Below are 17,195 nucleotides of genomic sequence, written 5' to 3' on the forward strand. Positions count from 1 at the left end.
AGCACTCTGTCATTGACATATATTGAGAGATGTTGTATATTGAGAGTGAACCTACGGATCACTATTTATTCATTGTAGTGATGATATTAAAGACATCACCAGGGATCACCTTAAGAGGACTAATGGGAAACACTTCTTCTGACTCCAAAATGAAGGAAAGCAATGATTCTCATAAACAATTGAGTCGTATTTATTGTCTGGTTACTATTTCTTGTAAATGGTGGTGTGTCTCTCTGCTTTGGCTCTCCATTAACTTAGATACTAGACTTAGGTTTGCTTCAAGCAATTGTGTGTCAACTACACAATACAATATATATGTTGATGTGTTAATTTTATTCCTGAATATATTAGTTTCCTATTGTTGCATAATAAATTACCCAAAATATTAGGGCTTAAAAGCAACAAACATTTATTACCTCATAGTGTCTGTGGGTGCAGCTTAGCTGGGTGACTCTGCCCCAAGGTCTCAGACAAGTTTGCGATCAAATTTTGGCCAGGGCTTTCTTTTCAACTAAGGGCTTAAGGAAAGGAGTATCTGCTTCCTTGGAATCACTTACGTGGTTGTTGATAGGATCCAGCACTTCACAAGCTGTTGGACTGAAGTCCTAAGTTTCTGATTGTTCGTCAGAGGACTTGCTCAGTTCCTTGTCAAGGGGCCTTTTCCACATTTCCGTTCACATTCATGGCAGACTAAGTGAGCAATAGAGAAAGCAATAAAGAAGATGCAAGTCACTGTCTTTTTGTAACCTAATCTCAGAAGTGATGTCCCATCACTTCTGGTATATTCTATTCAATTAAAAGGAAGCCACCAGGTCCAGCCTACACTCAAAGGGAGGGAATTGCACAAAAGCATGGAGACAAAGAGGTGAGGCCATCGGGGGCCAACTTAGAGACTATTGTTTCTATTATTTTTATTCTTTGTATTATACATACTTCAATAACCTTGCTTATAATGCATACATATATCATATGATAACATGTGGTGTGTCTTTAATAAATGTCTATTGTGTTAGACTGAACAGCCTTGGTCATTCACTTTAACAACTGCAGTAATCATTAATCCATCCACTAAGCACAGATCTGTTTTGGGGACTAGGTACACCATGATTTTTAAAAAGGAAGAAAAAAGTCATGCCTTCAATAGTGGGTGTGGGGAGTCAGCACAGAAAGTGAAATTCTAATCATCATCCATTCAGTCCTTTAAAAATCACTGATTCAGTGCCTACTATCTGTCAAGCACTCTTCTGGCCGTAAGGTGTTTTGATTCTGTAGGACAGAGTACGGCTCAGGAAGAAGTTGGAGATTAGGTTCTAGGTGAGAATCAGAGATTGGAGGAGGCTATATTTCTGTGTAAATCTCACACAGAAATTTATAATATTTTTTAGTGAAAAGTTTAACGATTTGCTATTTCTTGTCATGAGATCTGCATAAATATCATGTACTCTGCAAAAAATGCAGTGTCCAAAGAACCCTCGAGTGAACTTGCCCATGTCAAGGCAGGCACGACTGAATGACCACACCAAAACGCCATGTGCTCAGGAGGGGTGCCATGCAGTTCCTCTTGGGCTCTGGATCATAACAGTTATAGGCTTAAATTGTCTGAACTATATTTTTTGTTAGACAACTGATATCACACAATTTATCAAAGTGATAGAAGAACTTTTATTTGGTGAGTTGTATTAAAGTACCATGAATACAAAAACGTGCACAAATCGTAAGTGTAAAAAAAATTATGTTTTTCTAATATAGAGAATTCAAAACTCTAGGGAGGTGGAATAAACTTTGAAGATTATAATTTTGTATTTTAGAAAGCTGTGATGCAAATAAGTCTAAGGGCCACTTAGTTCATTCACAGCAGCGACAGGGCCACAGTTCCCACCTCATGGCTCCTGCCCCAAGGCCACATCACACCACGTTGTTCTGTAAGAGAAATTATATAGATAGAATCTATCTTAAGAGACTCTTAAAGATTTTGTTTGTTTATAGTTTAAATATTCAATAGCAAATATTTACATAAGTAATTCTTCATGATAAGATTAACAATAATTAAGTATTCAAGTAAATCTTAGAAAATTTCAAGTTGAACAAATTTAAATATATTTTTCTATAGTAAGATTTCTCTGATCCTCTAATATATTAAAACTCAGTGTTAATTTTGCTCACCATCTAAATGTTTATTAATGTGAATTATATTTTTTTAATATAAATTCTTTTTGCCTATTGAGGATAAACCCAATCTTGCCTTGGTATATTTTCTTTTTTAATACACATTGGATTTGATTTTCTAGTTTTCTAATATAAACTATTTTTAGGATTTTTTACACCTATATTGAAAAGTAAAACTGACCTGTAATTTTTCCTTTTACATGTCTTTTTTGGCTTTTGATAGGAAGGTTATGCTTCTTTTGTAGAATGAGTTGGATATTCCCTCTTTTCTAACCATTAAAAAGAGTTTGTTAAATTCAAAGTTAAATAAAGATACTCTGCATTTTGAACATTTGGTAGAACTCGCCTGTAAAACCATCTGATTCTGCTGTTTTATTTGAAAAATTTTATTTTTATCTGTTTTATTTGAAGATTTGAAGACTAGTTTGTTTTAATACTTATAGAATTATTCAAGATTTAACCCTCTTTAGATCATTTCTACACCTACATTTTCTCAGGAATTTTTCCATTTCATCTCAGATTTCAAAATTGTAGGAATATAGTTGTTGATAGTGTTATTACCTTTTTAATTTCTATTTATAGGAAGAGTCCCTTTTCACTCATAATATTATTTATTTATGTCTTCCTTCTCCTGATCAGTACTGTCAGGGGTTCATCTCCTTTGTGGGATTTTTATTTTCATGTTTTCCAATTCTGGATTCTTGGATCCCTCATCTGACTTTTGCGTTTCTACAATATATTCCACAATTCTAGTCTCTCCTCTTGATTACGAATGCTAGCATCCTGCATGGCCCTCAGTCCCACTTTCTCCCTGGGTTTGGATTTCCCTGATTTGTTTTGGATGAGATACTACCCACTATTGTAGGAATACGCTCTACATATAATCTTAACACCTCTTCCCCTTACACTGAGGAGATTTGGATATCATGTGATAAAAAGTAACCAACTCTCTGCTCCACCCTAGTTCTGGTCCTGTAAGCCAATCTTGTCTCAATAAAAAAATATACACTCAGGATGGAACAAAGCAAGTCTCTGAGTCCCAGGAGCTACTTCCCATCTGCTCCTGGCTCCTCTGCACATCGGTCCCTAACCCTGCCTCTGGAGCTTTGAATTATGTATAATGCCATCACTTGCACCTGGCCAAGGTTCAGACCCTTCCATGCTTCTTCCTGGCCTTTATCCACTTAGCCAGTGTGCCAGCCTTGGCTATCCCTGACACTCTCCACCTTGAAAATAGTCTACTCCATTTGCTTCTTGTGTTTTGCCCCCAACTATTTGTGTCTTCAAGGGGGTGTGAGCCACTGAGACAGAGAGAGGAGAAGTCCAGAGAGAAAAAGGGAAATGGATAAGCATTGGAAATGGGTGTCTGAAAAGAGTTCTCCTGACTGAAAATAAAAGCCTGAAGCTGAGGCTTGGGGATTGACTACACTTGATCCCTCATGTCCATTACCCTTTGGAAGATTTAGCAGCTATCATGTCTCCACTTAAAAGTAGGCTGAATAACTCTAATACAAAAAATAGACCTCTTCAATTAAACAATCTTTTGAATTTTTATTAAATATATTTTAAGCGGATTTTTCTTTCTGCATCATGTACTTTCTGCCTAATCTCTGACATGCCACTCACTCACATCTAAGAAATATGTGATACGCTATAGCCTGGTGACTGGATAAGCTGCTCCAGCTCTCTGTGTGCCTAGTATTCACTTACAATTTTCTAATGCCTGCACTTCATCATGATGTGGCTTAGTACCCATGTGACAACGAAAGTCAGGCTGTTTATTTCCTTGCCCTTGACATTATTTTGTTAAATGCTGATAGCAGACGTAAATATGAAAATGCTCTAACTAAAGTGACTACGATAGCTTATTCTATAATTTTCCCATTTTTCTCCTTTCATAAATTGGCAAAGAATCTCATCAGTCAAAGCCTCGGAAAGAAAATTCTCCAATTCTTTTAAGCTGTTTAACAAAGGCTGAGTCTTTTTTAATCTCCTATGTGGGGATCAATGCTAAAAGGAATAAACAGATTCTCTCCCTGAAGAAAACTGATATCAAACGAACCTAAAAAATCATCTTTGTTCAGTATCAATCATTTGCTTAATTATCACTAACTTCAGAGCTCTTTGAATTAGAGACAAGACCACAATGACACAGAATAGAGAAGGCGCCCTTTATTCCTTGAATTAAGGGCTCTTCTGCTGTCTCTCCCTCTTATTTGACACATCTAACAATCTGGAGGTGAATGTGTTTAATAGGCTTTGTCTGCGAAAGCTTCATTTCTTTTTTGTGAAGGAAGCTATAGTCTTGGACTTGTCTCCTCATGCATTCCACCTTTTGACAGCACTGAGCCTTTATTTATGAAGGAAGTTTAATTAATGCCCTTGGATGTACTGTTAACCTTTGAAATGGTTTCCTGATGCATGGAGGCCCTTTCTCTCCTGCCAGGAATTGATTTTGGAAATGGCCCTGCCTCGTTGTGGCTTAAGGTTCAGAGAAAGGAAGAGACCATGTAAAGTGTAGCAAGGCAGGGATGAGAGCCTTGTGAAGTGTAGTGATGGAGCATTTGCATCAGTATCTGGAAAATATAGATCAAAAACGTGGGGAATCAACTTCAAAGAAAATGATGGTTCTCTGAAGAGATTAGAATATCATTCCACTGAAACAGAACCATAGCGCTGAAAATAGAAGGCAGGTTTCAAATAAACTAAAGCAAGCCTCTCACATTTCTAGCAAGATAATACAGATTTTTTAAAAATGGCATAGACGATGGAGACACAGAGCGGGGAAGGAAGGACACAACTTTTGGGCCAAGAGATTTTACTGTATTTTCCTGGCATGGCTCCCAGAGACCTTGGCAAAGAAAAGGATGCCAAAGAGTTATTCTTCAGAGGCTTTATTCTATTAATGTAGATATTATTCAGTGTACAGTTGTTTAATGGGACAGATGTTATTTAATTAACTGCTATTTTAGAAAAGTGATTTTCCAAAGCAGAAGCAGTGCTATGGGGCAGAGTGTGTGGGGAGAAGTATTGCAGAAGTTTCCTCGTGTTTGCGCTTACCTATTCCAATAGTAACTCTTGGTATAATTAAATCACTGTGGCCCTCACTGTGTTTCCATGGTAGGACAGTCAATGGAGGCTCCACAATTCGTCATCTCAATTATGGCCTTCAGAAGACGACCATATTGGTTTGTTTGCATGGAAGTTACCAAACACACAATCTGCACTGAAAAAAAAAATGAAACCTTGTTCTCAGTTATATTATTATCACTTCAGTTTTTAGATCTTCACTTATAAAAGCTATTTGTCTTCTATACTAGCGATACAGATTGCTTATTGAATTAACAACGACCAAGCAATAAAGATCTGAGAACAATAACAATTTGGAGCCCACTGGACTATAAAAAAATTCCATTTTATCAATCAAATTGTAAGCGTTAAGCTGTCTGTCGCCTAATGAGAAATACCACTGCACTGTGTTTCCCCTCTAAAACCCTGGAATTTTCAAATTAGGAGACAGGTGTATGCCTGAGGCTATGCTATCTACCTTCATGGCTTTAGCCAACATGGCACATTCTGTGGAGAATGATGAGAATTGGCTAGAGGTGAAAGAATGCTCTTTTGGCCAGGCCAGTGCGTCCCAGCCACATCACTCCTCACTAACTGGGAGCCACAGCAGAGCCCTTCTGGTAATCCACTCACTCCTCCACTGGTGAGGACCACTCAGCCAACTGCTGCTCTGGCATGTGTTCTCTTGGCAAGGTCCGTTCAGATGAGTGCAGCCCAAGAGATGTGACCTGGCCCGAGGCTGTAGAAGAAGAAAAGGCAGGACAAGTCATGAGTCACCAACTCTTCCAAAGTGAGGGGATGTTGCAGGCTCTGGCGTTCCTCTGACTTGAGCAGGTAGCCAATTTCCTGGAGCATGATCTTATTTTAAGATTCCTTCTGAATTTTATCACGAATGTTCAGTATCTTAGATGGCAGAGGATCATAAAATCTAACCTTTATTTTGCTGGTGAGAAAATGAAAGACCAGGGAGTATTAACTTCCAGTAATTTCCCAATGGTGCACAGCTTCATAAGCAGCAGCCCCGTCTCTACAAGAATCTGATTCTCAAAATTCTTAGTTGGAGGGCTTCCCTGGTGGCGCAGTGGTTGAGAGTCCGCCTGCCGATGCAGGGGACACGGGTTCGTGCCCCGGTCTGGGAGGATCCCACATGCTGCGGAGCGGCTGGGCCCGTGAGCCATGGCCACTGGGCCTGCGTGTCCGGAGCCTGTGCTCCGCAACGGGAAAGGGCACAACAGTGAGAGGCCCATGTACCGCAAGAAAAAAAAAAAATTCTTAGTTGGAGGTTTTTACCAATATGTAAGGGAAATATAATTTTGATGTATAAGCAGAACAGAAACAGCAGAAATGTAATTTTATCTTATCAATGTTAAGAGATTGTGATGGAACGTGTTCCCTTCTGTCCAGCACACAGTAAGCACTGAGAAAGTGTATCACTGTGATGCTGCTGCTACTGCTGCTTCCCGGAGTTTTTAGGAAGGTGGGAGGGAGGAAGGAGTCTAAGTATTTCCTCTTCCTTTCAACCTACAATAAGGCCAGGATTAAACTGAGATCTCCACTGAGCACTTATCATTGTTCACTGGACTATAATGAAAAGTATTCACTTTCTAATTTTCCAGGAGACAGCAAACATCATGTTCTGTCATCTCTGAATATTAGCTAACATTCTGGTCTTTGGGAATGATAGTCAAGGACTGAAGTCTGTCATAGCCACTCGGAAACATATACAATGACTCCAGTCATCTATTTTAGTATAACCTTAAGCACCTGAATAAATGATTGGTATCCAGTATGCATACATCTGGTCACGACCTCCACGCTCCTAATTTCCTTCCCTGTGCTGTACTTTATAAAACACATATAAAATACCAATTTTCATAGTATTTTTCACCATCTGCACTGTGAACACTCAAGGTCAATGGTTCTTGAACTTTGAAGTGCATCACGTTGCTGATACCCACTCCCAGAGTTTCTGACGTGGTAGTACGTATGGGGTAGGACTCAAGAGCGTGCATTCCTAACAACCTCCCACGTGATGCTGGCGCTGCTGACCAGAGGACCACACTTAGAGAACCATCACAGTATTCTGTGGAGATTTTAAACACAGAGGTTGCAGATGTGGGGAATTAGGCACAAGAGGAGAACCATGGAAAGTGGGTAACTTTCATTCATGCTCAAATACAAGAGGAGCGGTTTCTTTTATTTTGGGGGCAATAAAATTTACAGAATACGTTGGTAATTTTTATTACCTCAAAAATCCATTTTATGGGAATCACTTTAAACCTAAATCTGCAAACATGTATATGAGAAGTGTTTGGCTAACGCTGCATCATGCTGTTTAGCGGACAAGGTGCTGCTTAGTAATTCAAGTTAGACACACTCGGATTTGAATGCTGTTTCTACCAATTACCCGTGATGGAACCTTGGAAATATGTTTTAACCTCTCCACCTCATCGATAAAATGAGGGTTATAACAGTGGCCACTGACAGGGTTGTCTAGTGAAATTCTTAGTTCAGTACTTGGCATTGCATGGGAAACAGTAAGCACATTTTAAGTCATGGAATTAGCAAAATAGCCACAGTGATACTCATTGTAACTAGGAAGTAGGCTAGTAATAATGTGAAGAAAATTTACAATTATAAGGAAGATAGTACCCGAATCTAATTTCAGTCTTTGTTATAGTTTTGCCTCCTTATATAATTTTTGCTCTATGTATGACAGTTAGAATTGACTGATTTAGTTTTAAGATTTTCATTTTTAGTATTCTTCATTAGAGTGGCAACACTAGATGGGAGATAAGAAAAAAAACAAAACGGGCAGATATTTTCAAAACTTAGATACCATAAGTCTAATCAATAAGGAATTTATGTGCATGACTTCTTTTGATATGAACAAACAGCTACAGGAGAAAAACACATTCCTTGTGTTATTCACAGTGAAGACTATGGTTCTAAGAACACTTGAAAGCTAAGTGAGTTACACCTGATATCTTATTTCTCTGGTATGGCTATTGAATAACAGTGTCCTAGAACATAAAAATTTTGGCTCTCAGTAAAAATAAGGTTTTATTCTTCCCTAAGTGCAGCCAGGTTTTATTTCTACTAAGTACTAGAGAGTAGGTATTTTACATAGGTAGATTGAAACTCTAGGCTTTATCCTATCAGCCAAGTCAGCAAATACTTTGAGTACTGACCTTTAGGCAGCATTTCAAGTCTCATCCATCTGCAAAGGTGTAAAGCTGAATAGGAAATGGAGTTGCCCCTCAGGCTCTCTGCATAGGAAAGGAATTTTTCATTGTGACCCTATCATTTGTTCATAATAACAGGCTCGCTTCAATATGAACAACGTGTTCATTATGAAAATCAAAAAATGAATGACTTACAAGACACTGTGGATATAAATATTATGCCCTTTTTAACTGACAAGTGAAATGAAGCCAAGAAAGATGAAGTACGTCCCATAGGCCACACAGTCAGTGGCAGAAACATACTTCAAAAGTTTTGATCATGAGTCCCTGTCAACATTCACCTTCCACATCCAGTGCCACTTTTCCTTGTCTTGGCTTCAATGTTGATTAATTTGACTCTTTTGAGAAGGAATTTCTTTAAAGACAGCAGAATTGAAGAGTCCTCAGAAAATGTTCTCTTTTATAAATCTCAATTTAAAATTAAAAGAAGCTGCTATGAAAGCCTGAAAGAAAATGAAACACGATTAATTAAGCTTGTAAACTAACCAAAGAGATATGTAGCCATGTTAATACTGTAATAACCATCATAGCCAATTTGTGAAACTTCAGAATTTATATCACAGAATTACAAATGAGGCGAAAAGAATTACCTCTTTTGCAGTGATTGTGGTGTGTGAAAGGCAGGTACATTCTAAAGATGCTAGAATACAATTTCAACTTCTAGCTAACATCCTGCACACTCAGCCTACAAAGTGCTTTTCAAAAGAATAATTTAAATTGACATGGAAAATGAACACTTCCTCTAATAAAAACTCTATGTTCCAAAGATATTTCCACAGTCTTACTATTAGAATAATGTTCAGGTGACAAGTTTATTTATGCATATATACAAAGGATTCACTGTTAAAATGAACTGAAATTAGAGACAGAACTGAATCTCAACAAAAATGAGCTACTTTTCTATATAGAACTGACATTTCTAGGGATAGGTTCATATTTGTGATATATCTGATACCATCAAACAAAACTCAACCTACAGAATTAGCTATGAACACATAAATTCCCAAACCACTAAGATCTACAGCAATGGCCTTTATCTCTACAGCTAATTCCACATTTCTTCTTATGGTCTTTTGCTTAAATATTGTATTGAATAAGGAACTGTTGACAACAACAGACTAAAAGGAAGTGTTTTAGGGTCAGGTGTGGAAGAGAGGTATTGAACTATTATGATACACTTTACCTAAACACTATTTAGGAGCTGCTTAATAATGTTCGTTCAGCTTTCAGTTAATAGGCTACCTTGGGAAATATCTCATGCGGGAAAGATGCACGAAGGTCTGGATGACAGGGTATCAAGTAGCTTTGTATTTTCCTCCATCATTGGGAAAATGACAACAATGACTGAGAGATCCACAGATTCTCAACCAGCCAGTGATTTTAGAAATCTCTGTATAAGAATGAAAGTTCATCCACACACAAAAGCTATATGTAGAACATCCCTCAAAAGAGTTGCCCTCTCGGTCCAGAGGACCCAAGTACGGTCAGATCTAAGAAATACCACAAAAGCTCCTAAAAACAGAACTCAAGAACAACCTTGAAATATGTCTAAAAAGAGTATGATTCCACTTTCCTGTAGTTTCTACTGGACTCCTATTTGGCCCCATACCCACTCTTACACTTCACTTCCTACTCTGCCTGTGTTCTCCACCCCACGCACAGATGTAAAATTCTCTTTCAGAGTCCCTGGTTCTATCTTATTTCCCTGGGTAAAAAAAAAGAAATGGAAAATGGAAGGTGAGTGGGACAAAGATACTTCAATATGTAGTAGACATATTTTCTACTATGTCTAGTATTACTGTCCATCTAGTATTATTGACATTGAAATGCAGCTGCACAGCATTTCACACACAGCAACTGCAAATTCCCATGTCACTTATGCCCTGTGGGTAGAGAATCATCTTGGTCTTCAAAAGTCTGTGTTTGACGTTTAGCTGCTGTGGACACATTCCATCTAAAAATCTCTTAATTTTACTCATGAAATTGATAACATGTATTACAGTATTTTATGAAATGCTATTATTTAATTGAAGCCAAATTCTGTGGATTTTTTATGTTCTTAAATCTCCTTGTCCCGTAACAAATAAGTTTCTATTTTTCTGAATGCTCTAGCTTTGAGTTCATGGATTCTCTTCACTATATATTTTCTATTGTGGCAGGCTGGCATACTCTCTTTTCCTTAAATAGGTTTTAATACATATTTTTTATGTTCATAATTCCAGCTCTAAGTGGTAAGCAAAGGGAATTTTGAATTAATACACACTTTGAAACCAAGCACTGTACTATTACAAGGTCTCCAGAGATTTACTTGTGCATAACAGTTAACTCTGAAGTAAGGTTAGAAAGGTAAGATAGATTACTGGAAGAAAAATGATTTATTATTTTATTACTTTATCTCTAGTTATATATTTTTAAGCATCCAAATGACATTACTCTCATTATTTCAAAAACTAGCAAGTGGTAAATAATATATTAGGAGCATTTGAGAAATTAAAAAGATCCAGGTGGATAATAATTCTTTAAAAGCTCAATTTAATGCCTCTAGAGCATTTACTTTGGATTAATCAGACAATTTTAATCAGTACATTCAATATACGTTGCTTATTAACACATATTTCTTCAGGATTAACATCCACACTTCACAATTCACATATGTGACATCAGCATTTACAATCTTTCTGATACCCAACTATTAATGTTATGTGTAAACTTTACCTAAAAACTCTTGTCTCATGTCAAAGTGCTCACTCTGTTATTAATAGAAATTATGCAGGAATTAGAAATTAGAAAGAAAGAGGTAATAATCTGTGTGTACTTTTACCACAGCTCTTGACACATTTTACTGAAATTGTAAATTTATGTCCTATGAATTATAAAATCAAGAATTTCCATATCTCTTTCCTCACAGGTCTTTAGATGATACGGTAAGCTCCTCAAAGACAGATAGTGTATTTTAGCTGATGCAGAAACTAGGACTGTGTATGGCACATAGTAAGAAAGCAATAATGTTTTTGCTAACTAACTTAAACCTATGGTAAGAGGTTATTTATCAATATTCAAAAGTAGAAGAGGTCCAATATATAACAAACACTGCTCAACCAAATTGAATTTTAATAATGGTTAAATTACATTAACTAAAACACTGAAGGGCTCTTACTTTATACATAAGAACTAAAACTTTAAAAAATGTTAGATGACAGTATAATGAACATCAATATGGTATTTAAAGAAGCCTATGGAACTGAAACTAGGGAACAGCCACAATGTTATGATTAGGAAATAGGTGTGATATATTTTTTAAATGGTATTTTAATAAGTAAATACCAGGCAGTAGAATTTAAAGTTTTATATGCTTATATGTTTTATAAAAATACCAATTAATAATTTTATTTTTAAATTTTTATTGGAGTATAGTTGCTTTACAATATTGTGTTAGTTTCTACTGTACAGCAAAGTGAATCAGCTATACGTATACATGTATCCCCTCTTTTTCTGATTTCCTTCCCATTTAGGTCATCACAGAGCACTGAGTAGAGTCCCCTGTGCTATACAGTAGGTTCTCATGAGCTATCTATTTTATACATAGTATCAGTAGTGTATATATGCCAATCCCAATCTCCCAATTCGTCCCATTCCCCCTTGGTATCCATATGTTTGTTCTCTACATCTGTGTCTCTATTTCTGCTTTGTAAATAAGATCATTTATACCATTTTTCCAGGTTCCACATATATGCATTAATATACAACATTTGCTTTCCTCTTTCTGACTTACTTCACTCTGTATGACAGTCTCTAGGTCCATCCACATCTCTAGAAATGACTCAATTTCATTCCTTTTTATGGATGATTAATATTCCGTTGTATACATGTACCACATCTTCTTTATCCATTCCTCTGTTGATGGACATTTAGGTTGTTTCCATTAGTAATTACTTTAATGTTTTAATAAAACATGCCTTTTCCTTCCACTAAATGATCAAAATGTCAACTTTAAAACTAGGAGTTCATTAGTCTGTATTTGTTCCATCACACATAAATGAACACAAAAGAACTACACAGCAAATTTTTCAGACAGACAGCTGCACAGTAAAGAGATTTTACACAGTAGCAGAGCATTCAACGTGAACATTTTCCCCTCCCATCATAAATCAAAGTGATCTTTCTCCCAGTCCTGTACTAATAGGACCTACAAGGCAGGGTGTGTATGAGTGTGTATGGGATGGGTGGGGATGGGAGTTGAGGATTGAGAACTGGTCACAGTAAATTATCAGCCCAGAACCTAACTATATTGTATAGAATGCAAATCCTGTTAATTCACCCCTGCTGGGAAACTTCTAAAAAATTGTCACCAGAGTCCAAGTTTCTTCTTAATGGTCTTGTGCACTAAAGAGTAGGAAAAGAGCTCATTTTTACGCACCAGACCATGCAGAAACAATCCTAAGCAGCAAAGTGCAGCATTGCAAAAAATATTTAAAAACAAATTAAGCTGAATTATATACATACTTGAGGAAAAGCAGTACTTTAAAGTTGAACTTTGTAGACATACTAGAAAAATTCTGTAATTAATTTAGCAACCATGGTACAAGAATATGACAATTTGAATGCAGACTAGCAGAGAACCTAAGAAGACAACCTCACATATAATCAAGTCGACAGAGAGGAACAATTTCACATTTCCCTTAGCTACACTAGCTTAGGGTTTCACCAAAACTTTAAAGAGGTGTTGGAAAATAAATAGAATGCCTGGGTAACTCACTCTATCACCTGTCTATCTATGTGTGCTTATGTGTATACATCTCCAGGACACTGAACATACAATGTCCTAAGTATAAAACTCTGTGAAACCAGAGACTTTTTAAATATGTTTTCTTCACTGATGTATATACAGTACCTAGAACAGTGCCTGACACATAGCAGGTGTTCAGTAAATACATGCTGGATGAATGAATAAATTGTATAAGCAGTTTTACTTTTGTTTCCAACTGTCCCATTAAAGCTGTTTGGTACTTGCAGTCCATCCCCTGCCCTTGACAGAACAATGAAGACATTTCTACAACTCTTTCGGTCACTCAGATAATAGAAAGGCCTATGATAACTTTAAGTAATGAATATGATCTCAACTAATATAAATTTCCTTTCCCAGGTAATACTGAAAAGCTCTAACCTGACTCAAGTTAAATCCCAGCTCCTCACTCAGCTGAAGCCTGTAGCGAGCAGTGGGGATGAAATTCTTTTCCTGCTTCGGCCAGCTGGGGTTGGGGGAGGCTGGATGTAAAAGTGACAGGAATATTCATGCTTCTGACATGACCATCACTGTCACAGGTCAGTGTCATGCTTTCCAGCCCTTGCACATGTTTTAAAGCTGATGTTTTTGTGCAGGTGCTTGTGTGAGTCCTTTGACAATTCCTCTGTTGGGCCCCACCAATTGCCACTCCCATGGCATGGGCAGTGTCGTTCCTTGAGTTTTCAGCTCTGGAAATCGCACTTCAACTTCTGTCCCTGGTGGTACACCTTTCAGCCAGTTACCACTGGGGTCACCTTACCCTGGCAGGAAACGCCCTTGGGCAAGATTCATTTTGAAATGGCATCACTATGATGTCCTCTGGCCAAGTATCCACACCTCTATTGACTTGCGTTGGTGGGGAATGCATTTTCTTCCCAGTTACAGAGTTCTTTTCTTCCACACAAGCCACTTCCACTTTCTCAAGCGTGACTGTGCTACTGCAGCCCTTTAACTACAAAATTGGCCAAGTCATCCCTGAAAGCAGCCCTTAATAGCCTCGAGCGAAGGGAGTATGACTCCTTAAGGGGAGTATGGCTCTTAATGCCATCTCGACATAGAAACTGTCCTTACAAAATCCCTTCCCAATCTTGCTCAACCTTTCACTATTTTATCTTTTATTGTGAAGGGCCCCTGGAAAGAGACCCAAAATCATGTAACCAGTTCCCAATAAAAAGTTTGAACTTGATTTAATCATTTTCATCTTCCAATTTAATAGCCTGCCTGGATATTAATATACAGCCAGGGATGGCAAATAGGTTCAACTCCCATGCCAGCTCTGATCCAGTCATAGAGCACCGAGGTGAGGAGGTCCAAACTTCAGGGTGAAAACGTCTTTGTTGATTAGTGATGCCTACCAAGGGAGCAGGAGTAGATGTCAGGGACACTCCTTGTGCTGGGCAGGATCTATAAGGGCAGACGCCCTCATGTTTGACCTGTTCATGCTGTATTTCCTGTCCTAGCAACATGCCTGGAATCAAGTAAGTTCTTGATAAATATGTGTTGAATACATGAACAAGAGTGTGTATGTGTAAATGAGTGGCTATTATAAGTTAACTTATTTAAATATATTATACATTAATTTTATATACATATTTAATAAGCTAAATATTGTTTAATAGGCCATAGTACAAGTTCAATTACTTTCAACTAGTTGTTTCCTATCTTTATAAGAGTAATTTATAAAACCTAAGGCAATAGAAATCCTTTAGGCATAATTAAAAATATAAACTTGAATTCAACTCAAATGACAATTATGACACTTTTATATCTCTTTCAAAGAAGAGCCTAAACATGGACAATTGCTGGCTACATTACCATACAGAATATGCTTTTAAATAAAGTTAATTCAGGTTTTCAGAGTATGTTAGTAGTATCATCTAAAAAGAAAATTATAGTCAGAGATATAAAAATTGATAACTTTATGACTTGAAGTACATATTATTTGATAATGATTGGTAATTATTCATCCTCTATTTGCTGACATTAACTTTATAGTGGGCTTAATGGTTGTGTTGAGTAATTGATGATACAGATCCAAAGATACCATTGAGAACACAATACGCATGTAAATGTAAACGGAGTTACATTGTAAGAGATAAGGTAATGAGAAACATCCGTTTAAAAACATTAATTAAATTATATATCTGGAGAGGCAGCATTATTCTTTCAGCTTTTTATTTAGAATAACATGGGAAAGACTTTAGGAAGTATCCACGTGTAAGGCACCTTCGCATAAAGGTTAAAAACTTCAGGCATTTATCTGAAGAGTCTCTCCATGGAATGCTATACGTGTGGGAATTCAGAAGACATCTGGATGTTTGGCTACTTTTGAAAATTTTTCATTTGAGTATTTAACTTCGTGAAACATTCCTTGTTGTACAGTATTTCAGATTTCTAAGTGTTATTATATAGATTGACAATGGACTTAATTCAATAGCAGTAAACAGCCAAAAAGGGGGGAAGCATGCAGTAAGGATCATACAAGTCTATTGGTTATAAATGGTGGTAAAAATCAATTTCAAACAAGTACCTTGTCAATGATTTGCAAATAAGAGCTAAGTGACAGGAAAAAAAAAAAACTATTTTGGAAAATAAGATATCTGGATCCAGGCAAAAGCTATTTCAACTCTCTAAGTTTTGGTTTCCTACGTAAAAAAAAGCAGGTTAAACTTAGTAATTACAAAGGAAATGTCAGAAAGCACAAATTTTATAAAGGCAACCCTGGCTAACGGAGCCCCTGTGCAGGAGAAAAAAAAACGGAATACAGCAGAAAATATATATGCTTAGTTACACTTAACTGTGAATTGTTTTATGGGGGCAAGTGGAAAGAAACATACTATCTCCTGAGGACAAAATTCAGCATGACCTCTATGTTCATGCAACATTCATAAAGCCTAGGAGTTGAGGGGATGTGAATGACAAAGGACAAATCACCCCTGATAACGTTCAAGGGGCACTTCTTCCAATCGTTTTCAGTAGCACTGTTTGTATAAACAAAAAAATATTCTATTTTAATAATGACAGCAGTGTCTTAACTGTGAACTTGGCAGAAATATAGCCCCAGTAATATTAAATTTTCAGTGTGACAAACCTCACCACAACTGCATTCTTCATAACCAATCTATAGGTATAGACAAATGAGTATGGAGTTGAATTCAATTTTAAAGAAGATTAATATTATTATTTGAGTGTAGTAACTGGAACACTAAAAGGAGATATCTTTAAATACCACTTTCAAAACTAGTTAAAGGAACTAGCACTTTAGTCTGAATATATCCTAAACCTTCCTAAGCAGACAAGACAGGCATTTTAGACATGCATTTACACTATTAACTTAGGTATACATAAGGAACCAACCATAATGTATGATTCACAAATATCACCTCAAAACCTACTCTGAGCACCTGCCTTGTACTTGCGCCATGCTAGGCTCTGTGAGCTGAGATAGAAATAGACACGTTTATTCCTAAAATCATAATCGATCCTTTCCTGCCTGCCGAAGCACTGCCCAGACCCTTTATCTGAAATTTAGCCTCACTAAAACCCGAAGGAATTCTAAAGGACGATGAACTCCAGGACCACCAGCAGAAGAGAATGGAATTTATTTTTCTGCCCCAAACCCAGTATCCATAATCCAGTGTTCACTAGGCTTAGAATAAGGCCTGACCACATTCTCCATTTGTCATAAAGACTGGCTTTTTGCCCTCCTGAGAGAACTGACTCTTCCTGCCACTGGGGCTGGAGTTCTGCCTTAAAATTTAGACCTTTTGGCTGGACAGTGAACCCATTAGGTTTTATCAACAACCCTCCAGCCTCAGGGGCCAAACACACTCCCTCCACCCTTCCATTGCCAGCTGGAGGCTTACTTAAAGCTAGACTCTCCTGTAATAAACCATAATGGAAAAGAATATGAAAAAGAATATATATATATA

At 37.1% G+C, this 17,195-nt stretch overlaps 1 long non-coding RNA gene across 1 annotated transcript; it reads right to left on the reverse strand.

Annotated features, from left to right (window-relative positions):
• Positions 1–503: 503 nt before the first annotated feature.
• Positions 504–8,922, reverse strand: LOC114897453. Its single transcript, XR_003794136.1, has 4 exons — positions 8,762–8,922; positions 5,714–5,974; positions 5,227–5,392; positions 504–690 (listed from the first exon to the last, which is right to left on the reverse strand). It is a non-coding gene; the product is annotated as an uncharacterized LOC114897453 (long non-coding RNA).
• Between the last annotated feature and the right edge of the window lie 8,273 nt (positions 8,923–17,195).

The sequence above is a fragment of the Monodon monoceros genome, unplaced genomic scaffold (genome assembly GCF_005190385.1).
Source record: "Monodon monoceros isolate NGI ecotype Baffin Bay Population unplaced genomic scaffold, NGI_Narwhal_1 Super_Scaffold_17, whole genome shotgun sequence".
NCBI classification, from domain to species: domain Eukaryota; kingdom Metazoa; phylum Chordata; class Mammalia; order Artiodactyla; family Monodontidae; genus Monodon; species Monodon monoceros.